Here is a 17578-nt window from a genome sequence, read left to right on the forward strand (position 1 = left end):
CTAAACATTTAAATATATGAGCTTATGGGGACCGTTCTTACGCAGTCCAGCATATAAACTAAATTCAGTAACATAAGATAGGCCGTAGTCAAGCCTGCTTCATCTCAGAAGTATAGGGATGGTTCATCAACAAATCAATAAAAATCATAAGCCACTAACTACATAGACTCCAGAAGAGCTTTGACAAAACCTGATCAATCCTGGAGAATAGTTAGAGGGTATATATCTACATAGTACAAAACATACAGTAAACCCATAGCCAGCATCATACACATAAAGAAGAGCTCAAAGCATTTCCACAAAAATCAGGGACAGTACAAGGATGTCCACCCTCTCTATTTCTGTTCAATGCAGTATTTGATGTCTTAGCTAGAGCTATAAGACTCTTATAGTGAAGGAAATAAAGGATATACAGATAGGAAGGGAAGAATTCATAGTTTTCTCTATAGCCCATGAAGGGGAATCTTACTATCTCTGCATCTGGCAGAGGGTTTGTGTCTAGAATATACAGAGAACTAAAACAAAAACTAAACATCAAAATTCAATTAAAAATCAGGGCATGGTAACTGGGCTTGGGGGCACATGCCTTTAGTCCCAGTGTTGGAGAGACAGAGGCAGGGAGATCTCTGTGAGTTCCTGGACAACCAGGACAAGGTAGAGAAAGTCTGTTTCAAAAGCAGTTAGGAATAGGCATGGAAATCGGCAGAATGTCAAGAGAAGAAAGACAACTGGCTGAGAAAGGCGTTAGTAAAATGTTTAACATCCTTACACCACCAAGAAAAATAAATTATGACATTTCATAGTTATTAGAATGCCTAAGACAACAAACGCAGGTAAGGGAGGTAGTAGGCCTGCTGGTGGTAGTGCAGGCTGGTGTAGCCACTGTTGGAATCAGTGTGAGACTTCCTCAGAAGTGCTAGAAATAGATCTATCCATCGATCTAGCTATGCTGTTCTTGGTTATATACATAAAGAAACTCTTGTTTTACCACAGAGATACTTGCTCATTGATGTTCAGTATGCCAGGAAATGGAAATAGCCTAAATGTCTATCAGCTGATGCATAAATAGTGAAAATGTGGTATATATTTATACAATGGAATATTGGAAAAACAAAATGGTGAGATTTTCAGTCAAATGGTAATTCTGTGTGAGGTAACGTAGACCTAGAGAGATAAATGTTGCATGTGTTCTTTCATCTTAATTTAGCTGCGAACACTGGGAGCTGCAACAGTGACTGGCCTGGCAAGACATGCCCACTGATGTGGTAGTGGCAGGGCTGTAATGGGAATAACCAACCACTTTTTAAATTAGATTGAATCAAGCTGCACAGGCCAGGAACTTATGGCTGAGTAAGTCATAGGTCCTAGGGGAGGACCTACTACTCACTATTTCTCTTTTCAGTGGAATAGTATTGAAATGATTCCTAAGGATCTGTCATTGCACCCCGAGACAGTGCTTGCCTTACCATTCACTAGAGAAACTGTTTTTTTTTTGTAGTAGATTATGGAATGCTTTCCTCTAAATGGGGTATCCATATCATACCTCTCCTCTTAAGGCTCAGGAGGCACGATAAAAGTCTGAGTAAGCTAGAGTCAGTGGGTGACTAAAAGGAAACTGTCTTCTAGACACAGTAGGGCAGTTACACATGGATTTCTGGACACAGTAGGGCAGTTACACATGGACAGCACCGGACTATCCCAAGGCCAAGCTAGACAAAACCCCAGTAGGGGTGGGCGGTGCGGGAGGTGTGCATGAGTCAAACCCATGAGCTATTGGCAACTGAAAACTGTTGGAGAGGGGGAGTCAGTTTACTTTAAGGGTATAGCCCCTTGTAAGTTGGCCACACTCCATTGGAAGGCCACACATCCAGGAGTATATGGGAAACATCAGCTATATTTGTGAGGGGAGAGAAGGGGTTACTGAGGAAGGGGACAGAGAGAAACACAGAAGTTGGGTTGATATGGATGGAGGAGGGTGTTGATCTGGGAGACATGGAGGGGAGGGGCTGATACGATCAAAATATGTTGTACAAAATTCTCAACTAATTTTAAAATAAAGGGGATGGAGCTGGGTGTGGTGGCACGTCTTTAATTCCAGTACTGGGGAGGCAGAAGAAGGCGGATCTCTGAGTGTGAGGTCAGGCTTGTCTACAGAGTGACTTCTGCTATAGCTGGGGCTACACAGAGAAACCTTGTCTGAAAAGATCCAAACAGTAAGAGAGGGGAAGGAGGAGTCAGTCCTTCTCGTAGTGCTGAGTTCTTAGTAGTGGGCCAGCCAGCCTGCCAAAGTGTGACACAATGAAATCTGAAAGTACATATTAAAAATACTACAACTTTGCCAGATAAAGTCAGTCCTGGGGTCTAAAATGCGTCATCCCATGCTTCCTTACCTTTATGGTGTGCTAGCTGGACATGTTTGCCTCTGTAAATACTTTACTATATAGCTTTGAGTGATATTTCTTGGTTCTCTGGTCTTAGCATTTTCATAGTAATGTGAAGAAATTCTTCTTTGGGTGCATATGTCCAGGATTCTACTGCCTTTTATGCTTAGATGTCCTTTTATATCCTAGACTTGGGAAGTTTTTATCATCACACTGAATAGGATTTTTGTACATCCAGAGCTTTTCTCAGTCCCTCTTCCTAACAATGGATTTAGTTATTACATGTTAACATAATAGTTCTTAAGTTTTTGAGCATGCTTATTATTTTTCTTTGCTAATGTCTGAATGTAGTTTTTTTTTTTTTTTTTTTAACTTATTTTCCGTCTTTGCTTTGCGTTTTTGTTTGGTGTTAGCGTTCTGCTTGGTCTACTGTATTAGTAGTAACTTTCCATTTTAATGTTTAATTCTTGTATTGGGCAATTCATATTTAACATTGCTTGGGGAGACTCCCCTAGTGTTCATTTCTTTGCTAATTCTCTCTCTTTTGTGTTACTGCCTTTTCTTATTCAGGATTTGAATGAATTTCCTTATTTCTTCATCTGTCTTTTTATATTCTTTGAATTAATTGATCACTTTTGAATTCGTTTGTCAGTATTTCAACTATTACCCTGTCTTTTTAATGTGGTCATTAAGTTATAAAGAGTCACAGTTTCTTGTTTTATTCATCTTTGTTTTCTGTTGCTCTTTGTGCATCTTTGATATGATTAGCCCATCAGGTTATACTTGGGATAGGCACTTTTTTTTTGAGACAGGGTTTTTGTATAGCCCTGGCTGGCCTGGAACTCACAGAGATCTGCCTGAGGCCTGTATCCTGAGTGTTGGGACTAAAGGCATGCTCCACCACTAGTAGGCATTCTTTAAAAAGGAAGGAAGGAAGGAAGGAAGGAAGGAAGGAAGGAAGGAAGGGTTTTGCACATGTGTAAGTCTCTGTACTGCATGCATTGTGCCCTTGAGTCCAGAAGCACCATGGAGCCTCTGGAAACAGAAGTTAGAGATGACTGTGAACTACCTCTAGCTTCTATACTATTTCCTTCTCCAGACTTTTCAGTTGACCTTTTATTTCCTGTAGTTTTCTGTGTTCTTCCTGTCTTTGTATGAGAATCTGTCTTTGGTTACTTGACTTTTACTTACTGCATCTCATGGAGACAGCTTTTAATCCATCTTCTCTGTTCATCTTTGTCTGTCTTCAGTAGTACTTGTTTGGTTTACATGTCAGCATGCCCTAGTGCCAGGACCACAACACAGCGCAGAAGCCTGTGCACGTTAGAGCACGTTTGTTTGGTGCTGCTGTTCAGGAGGGCACATCTTGGCCTTTTGGAGGAGTAGGTTCCTAATAGTGAAGCATGTTTTATGGTTAAATGGTGTCAGCGTGTGTTACATGTTGTTGATGCTCAGTTTATATCTTTGTTGGCTGTATTTTTTGGCTATTGGAAGTAATATCACTATTATTCTTTGTTTACAGTTATTATTCAGACATTTGTTTTTCATTTACACACACAGACACGCGTACACACACACATCTGGGAGTGGAATTTCTGGGTCACATGGTGATTCTATGATCTTAAGGGAGTGGTAACCTTTTTTTCCTAAATAGCTGTACTACTTTAAAGTCCTATAACAGTGTTATAAGAACTGTAGTTTCTGTGTACACTCAACTTGAAAACACTTGCTATTATCTACTGTTTTTTTTAATTCTAAATTAAACTCATCGTGGTGAGTGTGATGCTTCACTGTCTTTCCTTTTTGTCCCCACATAAATAGCATGTGAGTTTTGCTCACAAACCCAGAGTATCTATATTTCATATAGACATATTTCATGTATCTCTAATTTTCTTTGCTTTTACTTCATTACAGCTATAAAATATGCTAGATACAATATTTGTTGTGTTTAAATTGTTAAGACTTTTCATGTGGCTTTGTGTGTATGTGATCTGTCCTTCCCATAGTTTTGTGGGTGCTTGAAAATATTACATAATATTAAAGTGTAGGGTTTTGTATGTCTGGTAGGTTCATTTTATTAAGTTTTCCTATTATTTTTGTGTGTATATATGCATATGCAGGTGTGCTGTGGTGCCTGTGTGGGGGTCAGAGGGCAGTTCTCAGGAGCTGGTTTTCTCCGGAGATGAACTCAGCTCTCCAGGTCGGCATGGCAAGTGTCTTATCTGCTGAGCCGTCTTACTGCGCCACCCCCCCAATGTTTTTGTGTTTATTTCTTTATTGATACATCTGTCTGGATTATATCTTCATTACTGAAAGTGGAGATGAGATATTAAAGTCTATTACCATATTGTCCTTGAAGATTTGTCAGTTTATATATGTAGATGCTGTGATATTGGATGGATTTGAGTTGGATTCAGTCTTCTATCACCATTCTTTTTTCTTCTGTTGGTTTTTGATTTAAAATTTATTTTAGCTACCTCTCTTCTGGTTACCATGGAAAGTATCCTTTCTATCTTTTAACTTTGAGCTTCTGCATTTGCTTCAGCTTATGATGAGTCTTATAGACAGTGTCTATGCGTAATTGAGTCTTGCTTTGCTTATTCATTCATTGGCCCTGTGCTTTAGATTGGTGAGTTTATTCCGAAGGACATTTGCTGTTTTCTGCTCTTGTGTTTGCAGTTTGATAATTCTTTATCATTTCGTGGTTTGTGGATGTGATAATTCTGCATTTGCATAGAACCACTTAAGCTGATAACTTTTATTGCATATGAGAATTCCATATACTTTTATATTATCAGTGTCATTTTACTTCTTGATATTATTGTATGTCCGTTAACATTTTTGGTTATTATTATTAATATGTTCATCTTAATTTTTGTACCAGAATTAAAAGTAATTTACATCCTGCCCCTAGAGGCGTTGCAGATGTGGCTGCTGTGTCACATGTGTGTCAGTAGGTGGCAGAGAGGAAAGAGGCTATGTCTACGCTCAGTGTTCTGGCCTGTGAACATCTGAATGATTAGTAGCCTAACATTCCCTGAAAAAAAGTGAGCCGGAGACCACTACCAGTCTGGTGCCAGAGGGCCCAGATAGGGAGCTAGCCTGAGACAACCACTACTCCTGTGCCAGGCAGACCTGGAAGGGCTCCAGGTGTGAGTGAGCCTAAGACAGATGGGTAGGCCGGGAGAGGAGTGGGTCTCAGATGAACATAAGATGGGTGCCATGGGAGCCTGACAGGGCTAGCCTGAGATGAACCCCAGTCTTGTGCCACACTGGCCTGGGGGTACAGACCATGCTTGAGAAGACCTCTGCCTGGTGCCATAATTCAGGAGCAGGGCCTAGCACTCCTGAGACCACTTCTTAGACACTCAGAGAACCCAGGTGCCACTAAGAGGAGCAAATGAGTGGTTGAGAAATGGAAGAGAAAGAGAAATAAGGATGTGGTTACAACGAAGAGAGACAGAACTGGACACTTACGGGTAGTGAGGAGCAGCCTTGTGTGAGTAGTCAGTGATGCCACCTTAGACCATGGTTGGGTCCTGGTTTGTGTTGCCACCAGAGGCCACATTTGGGAGCAGCAGTCTGTTGCCACCAAAAGCCAGGTCTGCCAGCCATGGGCTGTCAACCATGGCCTTGTTGATGTCTGAGGGCTGTGCAGAACTGACCCCTCTCCTCACCTGGGCATTGTGGGAGAGCTGGCTCTAGAGGTGTGAGTACAGGACCCCTGACTCTGACCCTAGCGAGCTGTAGTAGTCAGGAGAGCAGCCTCGCACACAATAGGAGCAGCAGCAGGTAAGCTGGGCCTGAGGATGCATGCGTGGAAGAGCTGGCCCTAGCATACATCTCCCTGTGGTGGCTTGGATGAGGGAAAGATACCCTTCTCTCCTGTCCTTCCTCACCATCTCCAGTAGCGGGGAGACCCAGACCTGGGGTCTTGAGAGCAGAAGAGCTGGCCCTGTCCTTCACCAGCTGTAGCACTCAGAAGAGCAGCCTTTGCACCTCACTTGGGCAGCACAGAAGAGCTGACCAGGGTTGCTGGGGTTAGGGGTTTGAGAGCGTGAGAACCAACCCTGCCTCTTGCCTATTGGGTGGTAGTGTTGAGGAGGGAGAGATACCCTCTTTCCCCTCCCTCATTTTTGGCAGATGGGAGAGCTGGCCCTGGGATTATGAGAGTGGGAGAACTGGCCCTGTCCCTCACTGGATACAACACTGGGAGAGCACCTTTCAGTGGGCAGCAAGGTAGAGCTGGGCCTGGGTGTGGGGCTGCAGAGCATGAGAGCTGGTGGACTGACCAGGTCAGAAACCTCTCAGGCCCAGATCCAAGGCTTTGAATTGGCCCACTCCAACATCTACCCCATCAATGAACTGCCAGAGTGTACAAAGGAGCTGGTTCTACAGATCCAAAGCCTATCTCCATGACACAGGGCAACCATAGGATATCTGAGAGGAGTCCCAGTGAGGTTCTGCCACGGACTGGGGTTTCTTACGGGGTCCCTTGTTCCGCGGGACGATGGTTCTGGCCAGGTGTGCACAGGATTCGGCTTTTTGACAAACAGACTCGACACGAGTGGTGTAAGGTCTGAGTGTATTTCTCAAAAATGACATGAGGCTTTTACAATCATTGCAAAAGAGAGAAATGAAAAATCTGGCTGCTCAGTAAGTCGAGGTACATCTGAGGCCACCTAAAACACAATAGGTCTAAAACAGCAGCCATCTCCTCTGGACTGGTGCAGCACCCCTGGGCACCGAGTAGGTTCGGGCTGCATCGTCCTGGCCGGAGTCCCAGGGGGCTGCGGGTGCACGAGCCAGGAGGGTAGAGGCTTGAATCTCGAGTCCTCAATGCTGAATGCTCGAATCTCGAATGCTGAATCTCTTGAATCTCAACTGGTGCTGCACCTCCCCCCGCCCCCCGCCCAAGCGCTCCGGGCCCGGAGGTCTACGGACTGCATGAATCTAAGTCCTAGTCCACCTAAGCTCTGGTTCTAGTCCGAGTGCGAGCAAGTCTGAATGTTGAATGCAGACTGTTGACTCTAGAATGCTCAATGCTGTAGACTGTCTCTCTCTCTCACACACACACACACACACACTCTCAGATTAAGGTCCTGCCCATCTTAGGTAAAAACACCCACTATGTTAATCTTTTGGGGAAGTAGAGACAGTCTCTTGCTAATTCCTAGGAGTGGTTCAGCTGTAGTACGTGACTGAGAATGAGGATTTTACTTGACCTTGTCCTGGGATAAGTCTCTCATTCTGTAAACTTTAATGCCCTACCCACAATGCTGGAGGCAATTACTTTAGAATGGCTTAACATTCCAAGCCAGGGTTTGACTAGGACTTTGGAACATTGGTGAAGGTCAGAGAGCAATGTCCGAATTTTCTTTTTCTAGCTGTTAAGCAATGATATCTTGGTGGGCCACTAGCACACAAATATGAGGAAATATCTGGGCTACCTCTGAGTTTGGGGTGCCAGGCAAAAATGCGGAGGCAGGAGACTGACTTTCCTTGAAGTTTATGCCTCAAATACTGCGGTCATGCAAAGTGTGCGTGGCAAGGTTCCAGTATTGATAAAGTAGTAGAAGCCAGAGGACTTGTACCAGACCAACAAGTCACTGTAATGAACATGTGCAGGCAAAGAAGTATGGATAAAAGGGTATGCTGTGGGACACACTGACACACTACAGCTTCCACAGCAAGAGTTTTTTTCTCTGTTGTAGGGAAGGTTGCAAGGATGGAGAGAGGGCTTAGGGGTGTTGAGGGGAGGTGAGTAGGATTGGGGTGCATGATGTGAAATTCACAAAGAACCAATAAAAATTTAAAAAATGAAACAAAGTAATTTACATAGCATAACTATGGTTTTGTTATTGCCTATCAGTCTTGAATTTTCAATATGTTTTTGTATTGCTGTTTAGAATACATTTTTCTTGCTAAAGTAAAATTTTAACATTTATTACTAGTGATGATAAATACCATCAGTTTTTAATTAGCTGGGAAACTGCTACATCGATCTGGAGAAGGAAACTTTTTTTTTTTTTTTTTTTTTTTTTGCGATTGGTTTGCTGGATTTTGGTAGGGGTCAGTTTTGAAAGGGCTGGTAGATTCCTGTATCAGTAAGCCTAGCTCAGCCCCTGTCATTGTCTGTTGAATCCTTTGGGGCTTGCCTCAGCATTTGCATCTATCTCATCTGACAACACTCTGCCAGTCAGCCCTAGTCTGTGGAAGAGGGTAAGAAACTACACACCACGAAAAGTTTTTTGATGCATTTCTCTCTACCCAGTCCCAACAAATGCAGTTCAACTACAAAGTGTAAGGTGGACCAATACATGCATGTCATTAGCAAAGAATCCTTTACCATGTGCTTGCTTTAGCAGAACAGTGTCTCTTCTGTGTCTGCTTCAGTGAAATGTGCCTTCACTAGTCTGCCTTAGCCTTTCACATCTCTGTCCACTTTAACGAAACATTCCTTCATGTGTTTACCCCAGCAAAACACCATCCAACCAACTTTCCGAAGAACCCTCAAGTTTCCACTTCAGATTCCTTCAAATGCATTTAACAAAGCTAAGGTATTAAAAGTAATTTTATCTACTTAAGAATGTCTATCAGTAAAAGAATTCAAAGGTAGTAAATCATGCATTTTTGTTATTCATGGAGGTGTGACGTTATTAGCATTTCACTTGAGGGTCACTTTAGTGTTGTCTGTAATCATGTAGGAGACAGACCTGGACATGCCAGTGAAGGATCCTAGATTGAGTTAATTGAGGCCGGGAGAACTTGCTCAACGGGAGGAAGAAGATCAGCATTAATCATTGTTTCCCGAAGGGGGATGTCATTTGCCCAGCTACCTCACACTGGTTACCTAGCCTTCCCCACCCTGATGGACTGTAAAACCTTTCTCCAGCTCCTCTTTTATTATTTTCATACCGACAGTGACATTTCCTACAATATTTTTTAAAAGTAGAGCTATTTATCATTCATCTAAATACATAATACTGATTTGTATTGATGTGAGTTGATATTGTTGTAAGATCTAGGTTCTGTAACACTAAAATATCCTCAAAATAAGGTATTTCAGCATTTATTGGGGAGAGCTGAGCACTAATGATAAAATACAAGTTAGGTATAATATGTTATAATTTTGTTATTCTGAAGAAGAATGAAGCAAAGAGTTGGATAAAGGGATGCTGGAGCTGTTGAGTTGTGATTTAAGATAGGGTAAGAATGTAGCATTTGAGGAAAAACCTGAAGTAAGTGGGGGGAACTAGATTAGTTACTTCTGCAGTTATAAGAAATTTGTTGTGCATGTGTATCGGCATGCACAAGTCATGGCATGTGTATAAGTCAGAGGAAAACATTCAGGAGTAGGTTCTTTCTTATCATGTGAGTTCAGGGGTCAAATTTAGGTTCTCCAGCTTCATAGCAAGTACCTTTCCCCAGTGACCCTTGAATATCTTTATTCTAAGTGTTGGTTTATATCTTTACTATAGTCAAGATTGGAAGCATTATCTTTCCCTATCATTCCTTCACTCCTAACACTCAAAATACCTGGGGCAACAAAAACTTTATCCTTCCATCTGAAGAGATGGTAGGACCTGGGTTCTGTTCCCAGCACCCATATGGTGATTCACTACTGACCATCATAACCCTTTTAGAGGATCTGACACCCTCTTCTGGCTTCTGGCTTCTTAGGTATACACATGGTATACAGACATACATGGAGGCAAAACATTCATTCACATAAAATGAACAAATCTTAAAGAATGTTAAAGGAGTATAAGATTGTTACATAAAAGAATCGCATATAGTGTAACTTTGGGATTGTATTTTTTTTTTAATCTGATATTATCCTGGAGATTTAGCTATGGTGTTGAGAATCATAGTATGATATAGATGTACATAATTTGTTTATACATTTCTTCCCAGAAAGGACATTTGGTGGCTGTTCACATTAGTTTCTGTTCCTGTGTAGCTTTTCATATAAATATGAATTTCGTTGCTAGGGAACAAATGCACAAGATTGTCATTACTGGAATGCTGTGCATGTTTTGGAGGTAGAGCCAACTGGTGGAATGTGAGGCCAGAGAGAAAACCGAATCAATACTGCAAAGATTGCTTAGGTACCTGGAGGCGTGCAATTGCCAGCATAAAATGGGAAAGCTGTGGGTGGAGCAGGTTTAAAGGCAATCAAGAATTTGCTAATGACCTGACACAATCTAAAAAGGAAATTGGTAAGTAGATAGTTCATTGGAGAGATCTGGCTTGGTGATAGGATACTCAGTTGGGAGTCACATCTTTCATGCTACAGATTGGACAGGATAACAGAGAGAGTTGAAAAGAACTGAGAAACATAAAGGATGAAAACCAAGAAAAGAAAGGAGACCTGAGAGAGAGAGCATCAAAGGAGGAGGAGAATGGTCACACGCTGTCTATGGTCTAGTCTGCAGCAGTCAGAGATTGTATTCAATTATATTCTAGAGGTGTATAAAAACTTTCTCATTTTCTTCTGAGAAGCTGTAGGTTTTTTGTGTACTTAGCAAGTAAGTGGTCTCAGAGCAGCATTGAGACTTACCTAAGGCTTAACATAATTTTGTATCCTTTCATGTAAAATGATTCACATTTTCTCCAGGTGCATGTTTCTCAAAGATACTTTTTAGAACTCTCATTATTTTAATAAAATCCTTTTAATTGCATGCATCATGTTCTGTTGTATGGCATCTTTGTGTCTACTTGCCTTGTTTTGAATAATAAACTCTTGAGTACTGAAGTCTGCTTTATTATTGTTGTATCTCTCAGTCAAATAGGAAGTAATAGGAAGGCCAGAATGGCTTATATTCCACTGTTATAGTCAGAGCATGAGTTCTAACACATTTGTTTAATTCAATTTAAAAAAATTAATTTTTGCCTCTGATGTTTGCTAGCATCTTTCTTAAGTAATATTTTGAAAATGCACATTGATGTTTGGCTTGCATGTAAGTCTGTGTGAGAGAGTCATATTCATGGGAATTGGAGTTACAGGCAGTTGTAAGCTGTCATGGGAGTGCTGGAAATTGAACCTGGGTCCTCTGGAAGAGCAGCCAATGTTCTTAACTGCTGAGCCAATTCTCTAGTCCTACTAGCATCTTTTTGAACCCTTCTATACTTACAGACGCTTGTAAAAGGAGAATGATGATGTTGCCAACATGGAAGGTTTAAATTATAAAGATAAAATTGCTAATATAGTACATATGAATATATACATATATATATTAACAGTCTGTATATTTTCAATATTCTGTAGTCATTGGTATCATCACTATTGCTAATAATTGTTATATTGACTTTTATAGACACAGGGTTTAAGGAATGCATTCAAGATAGCATTTGCCTATATGCTAATAAGGTCTCTGAAATAAACTTTCAAGAACCTCATTCTGGTCTTCTTTAATCTACCACGGCTGACAGGAAATATAAGTCCTCTTCTTTTTGTCACACAGTTGGTTCCTTTATAGGCATAATTTATAATTAGATATTTTACGCACTGGTTATAGTAGCATTGAAGGAAAATATAAATTCCTAGAACAATCATGATTAAATTAATCTACAAAGTTTATTCTCTGTGTGTGGGGGTGGGAGCGATAGGTTAAAAACTGATTATTAGAAATGTGTCTTGTTTTCTAGAGCAGTGATAAACTCGGCCTTCCTCTAGTTTTTTTTTTAAATAAAGAATAACGTTTTATTAGAACATAGTCATGTTCTTTTTAACTTTGTTAAATGGCTATTTTTACAGTGTAGCCGTACAGTTGAGTAGTTGCAACGAAGTACATATGGCTTGCCAGCCTGAAACATTTACTATCTAGAAAACACTTGTCCATTCTTGTTCTAGGGTATTAGTTTTGTGGCTTTTGTCTTATAACTTTATTTTTTTGTTGTTGTTCTTTACTTACGACCTACATATAAATATGCCTCAAAACCTTACCGTTTTATGGGAGTGAGGGATAATGTGACACCACTGCTTAGGTTCTCCAGTTTTTTTGGCTGCTAATTTCTAATTAGGAGTCCAAGCAAGTCTGGGCATCTCTTCTTACTTTATACACATTCTGTGTGCTGCTGTGACTTCAGGAGCCCTCTTGCTGAGCAGGGAGTGGACATATTCAAGGTCCACGCTACACCTTTCACCTTCAGTGCCTGTTCCTTCAGGTGAACATGCACCAAGCTGAACTAGCCTCCCTGCTTTCCAAAGAACTTTCTAGGCTTCCTAGAAAGGCTTCCTAGGAGCCCCTGCTACTGTGGTAGTAACCATGTGAGTAAGAAGCCTGAGAGATCCCCGCATTCCACTCACCAGTTGTTTAGTCTGCCTCTCAGACCTTGGTTCCCATCCCCCTTTGAGTGCTTCCTTCTTTATAATCCTTGCTTTCTTTCTTCCCCTCAACCCTTAATAACTTCTTTCATAGTCAATAATACTCCCCAAGTCAAATCTCTTACTCAGAACACATCAGTGGTTCTTCCTTCATGGCTTGCAAAATTTTATCTTTGTATATAAGACATTTGTTTCTCTGACTGGCTTGCAGACATTTACAAAGTAACAAGCAGGTTTTTTTTTTTTTTCTCCTTGTCTTAGTTACTCTTCTATTGTTGTGATAAGACACTATGACCAAAGTAACTCATAGAAGAAAAAATTTATTTGGAGCTTACAGGGTCAGAGGGTTAGAGTCCATCCATGATCATCATGGCGGGGAACATGGCAGGAGGCAGGGATGATGTTGGAGCAGTAGTGAAGTACTTACATCTTGATCCACAAGCACAAGGTGGAGAAAAAGCTAACTGGGAATAGCATGGGATTTGGAAGCCTCAGAGCCCACCTTCCGTGACACACCTCCTTCAACAAGACCAGAGTTTCTGTGGGGGTGCTTCTGATGCTAAGGCCCTGTTTCCCATTTGGTTCTTGATCTATCAATAAAGGTGTAGTGGGCCAGTTGCTGGTTGGAAGGATAGGCGAGACTCTCTACCCACCCCCCACACCTCCCCTATCGCCCCCGCCCCCAAGTAAGCAGATACAGGGAAGAAAAAAGGTGTTCACCATGCTTTGGAGGGATGGGACTGAAGGTGGCTGAGTAACTGAAGTTGAGGGCAGATGGAGGATGCTGAGCTGGAAGTACCTGGAAGGACGTGCTAAGTTCAGTAGATTGGAGATGCCCAGCAATTGAGCCACAAGGCAGGTTGAAATTGAGCAATGTGTGTATCTAATATTTTCTTTGCAGGGGCTGGTAGTGCAGAACCCCCCCCCCCCCCCCCCCCCCCCCCCCCCCCCCGGGCTTAAGGCAGGGCAGCAAGAGCTACACATAACAGTTTCTCCAGCTGGGGACCAAGTAGTCAAACAGGAGCCTCTGGGGGCCATTCTCATTCAGACCACCACACTAGTATGCTCACATACAGCAGTTTGTTAGTGATAAAATCACTAACACTGTATTGTTTTGGTGAATCCACTCATTAGCATATCATATTGCATACCAAAGCATTAATTCTAAAGTGTAGTTGAGTTGAAAATGTTTGTTGTATACCTGAAGTTATTTTGAAATTTTCTTTTTAGAAGTCATTTGTAAAGTGTTTGGGAGATATCCGATTTTACTATGGAATAAAAAAAATTAGGTCATCTCTTTGATAGCATTAATTTTTTACAGTTATATTTAGGGAAGGTGGTCTTGAAAACAAAGTCTTTGTGGTGAACCCTGTTTTACAGTGGCAGTGGCAGCAGAGTTCTCTGATGAAGGGATAAGATCTCCCAGTAGAACAAACGTTGGTGAAGAGGGAAAGATGATGGACAGATGTATGCTGCCTACTTTACACCCACAGCTTGAATCTTGCTGGTTGTTTCTCACCTAAAAGTTAACTTTCTCCAGGTTTTACATAATGGTTCCTAAAGTACTCTCCTGGTAATCTTTTGCTCTATGGCTTAGCTTTCAGACACAAGCCAGCCGATGTCTCTCTCCCTCCCTAGTATAAGGTGTCAGGTATGGTAAAAGTGAATGAAACTCTTTATGCCTATGTGTTAGTTTTTGTTGCTGTAACAAAAAAAAAATTGGCAGAAATTCTTAAAGTTAGGGAAGACATTTTGGCTTACACTTTATTTTAGAAGGTTCAGTCCAGGTTAGCTGACTTTATTGTTTTAGTCCCGTGGCTTGATAATTCAGCACAAGAGGGTAATGGAGCAGAGATGCTCACCAGGAAGCAGAGAGAACACAGAAAGGGGCTGGAGACAAGTACAATTTTCCAGGATGCACTCCTAAAACATGCTAGGAATCCATGCTAGGAATCTGCGCACCTACGAGTCCAGAGCTCTTAGGGTTAAGTCACTCAGTGATTGGATTCACTAGCTGTGGAACCAGACCTTCACATATGTGTCTTACAGGGAATATATATCTAAGCCACTGCAGCCCTTTTAGAGATATGTGCATTTTAATGTTTTTTTATTAAAAAGGAGAAAAGCAATTTTTGATTGAAATGTCTTCATCAGGTTTTCTCATTTGTATATTTGTTATATCTTGAGTAGCTAGCTTGTTATGTGACTATTACAGTTACAGGTCTTTAATTTGTATAGAAGAGTCTACTTGTCTTTCCCTCCCTATTCCCTTCTCAATGCTAGTTGGCCAACAAAGGTAGTAAGTTCAGTTTTTGCTCTTAAGGAATTCGTAGTCAGTTGATTCTATGGGGTATATGTTGTTGTCTTTGTCATTGCAATATAATACCGGAGTTCTGTAAGCTTTGGGATACATTTATATAACAGCATTGGCCTGTGCTTGCAAGAATACACTGCAAAACTTCAATAAACTTGAAAATATTTTTAAATACTATAAGGAGAGTCTAATGTGTGCTGGGACAGCTAAAAGGGGCCTGAGAATGAAGGACTGGAAATGAAGTAAGTAGCAGTTTAAGAACAGGTAGGTGTGCAGGTAGGAAAAGGTCAAGGCATTCCTGTAGTCATGTGATCAGTGAGCAGGTAGCGTTGACACTCTGGAATAGACAGCAAGATTTAGGGATAGTGTAGAGTACACAGTTAATGTGTGGATGGAATGTGGATAAGGAGGAGCTGTATTACAAAGGGAGTTCTCACTGGCAGGAAATGTATCCTTAGGGTATAGTTATTTGGTTTCTTTTATTTTGAAATGACCTGTGTGTTTCCATCTAAATTGTATCTTCTATATACAGGAATATATTTAGAGCATAAAAATAAAATCCAGTTTGAGTCAGGTGGTGGTGCACACTTTTTTTTTTAAGATTTGTTTTATTTATTTTATGTGTATGAGTACACTGTAGCTGTACAGATGGCCGTGAGCCATCATGTGTGTGACTGCTGGGAATTGAACTCAGGACCTCTGCCGGCCCCACTCACTCTGGCCCGCTCACTCTGGCCTCCTTGCTCCAACGTAATTCACTGTAGCTGTCTTCAGACACACCAGAAGAGGGCGTCCAATCTCATTACGGGTGGTTGTGAACCACCATGTGGTTGCTGGGATCCAAACTCGGGACCTTCGGAAGAGCAGTCGGTGCTCTTACCAGCTGAGCCATCTTGCCAGCCTGCGGTGCACACTTCTAATCCCTGGTCCACAGAGCAAGTTCCAGGACAGCCAGGGCTACTAGAGAGACCCTGTCTAGAAAAACAACCTAAAAACCCTGTTTGACAATCTCTGCCTTTTGATTATTAACTTAATTCATTCATAATTTATACAGTTTCATATAAGGAATTACCAGTGCCATTTTGCTTAGTCTCTTTCTTGTGTTGGTTTTGCCCTCTCTTCTCAAATGTATTGACTTCTTTGTCTTTAACAAATACCTTTTTCCTATTTCTGACAGTTCCATAAGTGAATGTAATAAATTCTAGTGAATTTTGCACCCCAACACCCTTACTCTACCGCACCGCACTCCTTCTTACAACCCCCCTTTCTTCCCAGCAAGTCCCATTCTTATTTTCACTTCTTGTGTTCCCTGCTGCTTCATGAGCATGTGTGAAGATTATTAACTGCAGTAGCAGTAGCAGCAGAGTTCTCTGTGCTAGAGAGTGCCAGCGCCATTAACTGCCCATAGTTCCTTAATGAGTGCTGGGCCTCATGGGAACACTGCCCCCTTCATAAATAAGAACTGATGAGCCCAATCTGAGCAGAAACTTTGTAGGACACTCTATTAACTTTTTCATCGCTATGATTAAATATCTTGAAAAAAAAAAAAAAAAACAACTTCAGGAGAAAGAGCTTATTTTGGCTCTGGCTTGAGGGTGTAGGTTCATCATGGTGGGCCATGGCTGTTTTAGGTATGGGGACACCTGTGCACGTTGGATAGTGGTGCTTCTTTCCTTACCTTGTGCTTGTCCCGGTCCAGGATGCTAGCTCAGGCAATGGTGCTTGCTGTCCCTGTTCAGTCTGGGCCCTCCCACCTCTTAAACAACTCTCAGTTCCTCACAGTCACACCTGGACATGTGTCTCTCAGGTGACTCTTAGTGGTCGTTCTGGGGATTACACTTAGCATATCACTTTGTGACAGTCTATTTTACGTTAATATTGCATTAGTTCTAGTAAATTGTAGCTCAAATACAGCTTAATTTCCTTTCCTTTGTGCTATTATTTTTGATGTAATATATTTATGTTCTATGGCTTATATTTTATCTCTTGATGAAATGAAAAGAAATCAATACAGTTATAACATTACACATTATGATTATAGTAGCTGTTTTATAGCTGAATGCACTTGTTTTATCTATCAAGAACCAATGTTTTCTATGTGAATGTCAACTTTCCTGTCATTTATTTTTACATTTTAAATGAACTAGTTTTTATATTTTAGCAACTCTAGAGTATGATTTTTTTAAAGATTTTTTTCTTTTTTATTTTCTGCATATGAGTGTTTTGCCTGAATTAGTATGTGCCTATTTGGTGCCCATGGAAGTAAGAGGGCACTGGATCCCTTGGAACTGGAGTGCAACCATATGGGTGCTGGGAACCAAGCCTGGGTCCTGTGTGAGTACATCAGGGTCTCCTAACCACTGTGCAACCTCTTTAAAAAAAAAAACCTCGTGGATTATTTTAGAGCATTGGATTTTATTTTATTAATCTCTTAACCTGACTGTAGTCTATAGTTTTTTTTTCCCATAGTAATTAGCCCTTTAATTCTGCATTAAAGGTAATTTCTTGGTTTAGTTAATTAGTTGTTATTCATGAGAGATTATGTTTAACACT

General features: G+C 41.1%; 1 protein-coding gene and 1 non-coding gene across 4 annotated transcripts in view; both read left to right on the forward strand.

The window, feature by feature from the left end:
• Positions 1–17578, forward strand: part of Gsk3b (glycogen synthase kinase 3 beta) — a 153979-nt gene that overhangs the window by 56961 nt on the left and 79440 nt on the right. The window lies entirely within an intron of this gene.
• Positions 5285–5416, forward strand: LOC116086709. Its single transcript, XR_004117076.1, has one exon. It is a non-coding gene; the product is annotated as a small nucleolar RNA SNORA17 (small nucleolar RNA).

This window comes from Mastomys coucha, unplaced genomic scaffold, assembly GCF_008632895.1.
Source record: "Mastomys coucha isolate ucsf_1 unplaced genomic scaffold, UCSF_Mcou_1 pScaffold12, whole genome shotgun sequence".
Lineage (NCBI taxonomy): Eukaryota > Metazoa > Chordata > Mammalia > Rodentia > Muridae > Mastomys > Mastomys coucha.